The sequence below is a fragment of the Squalius cephalus genome (genome assembly GCF_949319135.1).
Source record: "Squalius cephalus genome assembly, chromosome: 12".
NCBI classification, from domain to species: Eukaryota; Metazoa; Chordata; class Actinopteri; order Cypriniformes; family Leuciscidae; genus Squalius; species Squalius cephalus.
In genome coordinates, this window is record NC_137133.1 from 3,738,446 (window position 1) to 3,742,348 (window position 3,903).

Sequence of the window (3,903 nt, forward strand, 5' to 3'; positions counted from 1 at the left end):
AACATTAAAAGGACAATTAAAAGTGTAAAAGCATTAACAAATGACTACAACAAACCATCATAACGCCCAAATTAATTTTCCGCAGCAATATTACTGACATGATGATGTGCATTGTAGTAATATCTGTATATTATGAAACACGTTGATTAATCAAAAATGTTCATCACCTGGAACATTGAGTGATTTCAAAGTGCTTTCCGTCATTTTGACAGACAATAAATATAGTAGGCCTTTTTACCTGCTTTAGAAACATTCAAGTAAACACTGCTTATACAGATTAGAAGTGAAAAGGGGAAACAATTACAGGATCTGTGTGAAAAACCTGGAAAGTGAGGATTTGGGGAGAAAAACGAGAGACTAAATAATTAATGGGATATATTGTAAATTAAGTCAGGAGAGCAGACCTGGATCATTAAGCTTAACACTCATTGTTTTCATATGAGCATTCACTCAAAGAAGGAAAAGGACAAAATAATGAGAAAATAATCCTCTACACAAATATAAATGTAATGAAAAATAGCGTATTAAACAGTGGAAAAATAATTTTTCTAAAGTGATTGCAGCTGTTAAAGTTACAGCATCTCTTGCCTCCCCTGATTCTGATTCTGATAGACCACGGCTGCGTCTGAAATAAGTAGTTACTTAACGCCCGCTAAAAAAAGTATGAATCTGATCTGTGGAGTATGAATTTATTCCGGACGTTCTTCATTTGCCATGTTATCAGTAACGCGTGACCTTCCAGAGTCAGTTGCGTCGCGGTCGCTTCAGTGCCATTCACAAATCCTCTCCTGTGGCCTCATGGGATAGTAAAGTGTCCACCATCGTATGCCGGAAGAAGTAGGTCATCCAGGTAGGCTACTTTCTGCTTACACATTTATGAATACTGTGAATTCAGACATGCTTCTTTTGTTAAACACTGTTTTTCACCTAGGCCTACTATAAAGCAGGCATGTATCCTGTCAGCCATGGGCCATGTGTGGCAATGATGGGTCTTTCCCCAAATCAGGATTGTGCCAATTAAGTGCACTTTAATGTAGTTGACTTGACTGATTTTCAGTTTACTTCATTCTGTTTCTTATGGGGCATAATTTTATTCATATGCTGTCATACACCTTATTTTATGTCTGTGCTGCAATCTAAATATTTGTGATGTGGTGCTTTGTGTGACGAACTGTTGTAGAGTGAGATTTAAAAGTTGTATGTGACTATTAATGACAGTCTAGCTTGTTTTGTGATGTTGAGTTGATCTGAATATTGTTTTGATTGTCACCATTGTTGCAATTCATACACTGATTCTTGATGTCTCTATGAGTCTATATGATCCTGTCAAAACATTTTCTGCATGACTTCATAAAATCAGAGTATCACAGCACTGTAGGAAGTTCTGCAGTAGTAATGACATGTAAAATTAACAATTAATATTAAACAATTTAATCAGAGATTAGAGTGGTATCAGTGAATCAGGCCACTAAATGAAGACAAAAAAAAAAAAAAAAGTGACCAACATCTGATCAGATCTTGATCTTGCATGTTCTGCCGTAACAAACATGTGTCAGAGACACACAGTTACAAAAGCTAGAGAAAAAAAAATTATGTTAAAGAGTTTAACATAAAACATTGGTCTTGAGTCCAACTAAAGCAAACACCATAATGGTGACATGAACCGTTATTATTTTCAATAAAACATCAACATCTAAACCTCTGTTAATTCTCAATATGAACTTTAGTATGAAAGAAATAAAGTCTGAATTGAAATAAGATGCTGAGATCTTGAGAGATCTGTCAGTGTTTAATGTTCTGTTGGGATTTAAAGGGTTTCTGTATGGTCTTTTTGTGCAGAAGAGTAGAGCCTGAGCTTCGGTCCAGGATGGGCCAGAAAACACTGATGTTATGCTGAATGTTGCTTTATTTAAGAGGCTGTAACTGAGTAGTTGCTGATGCAGTGACATATAGTTGCATTTATTTGTGCATGTAGTTTACTGCAAGAGATTTGCATTTTACAGTGAATGTGTTTGTTAGTAATAAGTCAGGAAATACCTGTGAAATGAAAAAAAAAATTCTGTAAAAGTTTTTTTGCACTTTGCACTTTGGTTTTGGTTTGGCAGCCGTAGATGACAGTCATTTACTGTTTATTTTTTTTACAGTGTAGAAAGTTCAGGCTCAGGCATGGCTCAGTTTTGGGGTTTCTGGTTTACTTAAGGCTGAGAATCGGTACCAACACTAAAACCTATTCAGGCCCAGTGCAGGGCCAGTTATGGGTTAGTAATTGTCTGAGACTCGGGCCAGTTATTATGGCCCATGTGTGGCCCTCGTCTTTAATCCAGATCGAAGTCCACAGTAGTCGATTGTCGAGTTCACGCGTGTGATCATAGATACTAAACCTATGCGCGTGAACTCGACAATCGACTACTGTGAACTTCAACCGAAAACAGGATGTAAATACAGGTATGTGCGCTGGCTGAATTAACTTCACTTTTATTAATTTCTTTCACATCTACTGCAGTCAGATTCACCCGTGTTCACTCTAAATAAACTCACTCACATGGCTGTGCACTTGTAATGACACATCAAGGATGTTAAGAGGCTAAAAGCAGGTTTAAAACTTGCCCCATTGAAGTCAACAGGGTGCAAATTTTAAAAAGAGGATAACACGGTGTAGGCAACACCGATTTTTGTCGTTGTTCTCTGTACTGACAGCACTCCAAATTTACAAAAAAATGAGCTCAATGTTAAAATTGACCGTAGTTCTCCTTTAAGGCGAGATTTAAAAACATGAAGACTTTCACTGTTTCGCACATCCTGTGGCAGCAGGTTCCATAAATAAGGAGCTGCATGACTAAAAGCTCGGGACCCCATAGAAGTAGTGCGAGTTCTAGGGAGAACAAGTGTGAGTGAAGAAGACGATCTTAAAGTCCTAGAGGGAGTATAAATATGAAGAATGTCTAATAAGTATGAAGGGGCAAGGTTATTGAGTGCTTTGTAAGTAAGAAGAAGAATTTTAAAATTAGTACGATATTTTACCGGGAGCCAGTGCAAGTGTTGTAATACGGGAGTAATGTGTTCAGCTAGGGGAGTTCTGCTGATGATTCGTGCAGCCGAGTTCTGCACTAGTTGGAGTTTGTTGAGTACCTTTGAAGGCAATCCATAAAAAAGACTGTTGCAAAAATCAATACGGGACGTAACTAGAGCATGGACTAGAATTGCCATGCTCTTTACTGAGAGAGCCGGACGAAGCCGATTGATATTGCGTATATGAAAATAAGCAGAGCGAATGACACTGTTTATATGTGCTTCAAATGAGAGAGTACTGTCCAAAATGACCCCCAGACTTTTAACTTGTTTTAGATAAAGAGACAGTGCTGTATCTGAAAAGGAACTGAAATCTGATAATTAAAAAGAATATCTGAACATGAAATATACACAAAATGTTGGGATTTTAATAGTGTAGAAATGTTTTGGTTTTTTTTACCTGGAAAATGTATCCGCGTCAGATAAAACTGGAACATGAATTTACATTTGATTAAAGAAACTGAGGACACTGCCTATTGTTTTCAAACCACTGATTTATACATGTCAACCAATGTGCACCTGGCAGTGAGTAATTCTGTATAGAAAGCGCTCATCTCAAGAGAGCCTTTTATCACTACATCAAGTGCCTGCTATTCGATTCAGGTGCTGATGAAGGCCAGATGAAGATGAAGGCCTCACCTTCAGTAAACTAGAATAATCTGGTATAGTAAGGGCATAAGCATTGAAGTATGTTTTACTTACAGTCATAACAAGAATAAAAGAAATGCCTGAGCTGTAGAGGCATCTGAAAGCGATTTAAAGCCACATTCACACTATTTAAAGGCCACCATTCAGCTGTACATAATGTACACATCGAGAAGGTAGACCTCAGGC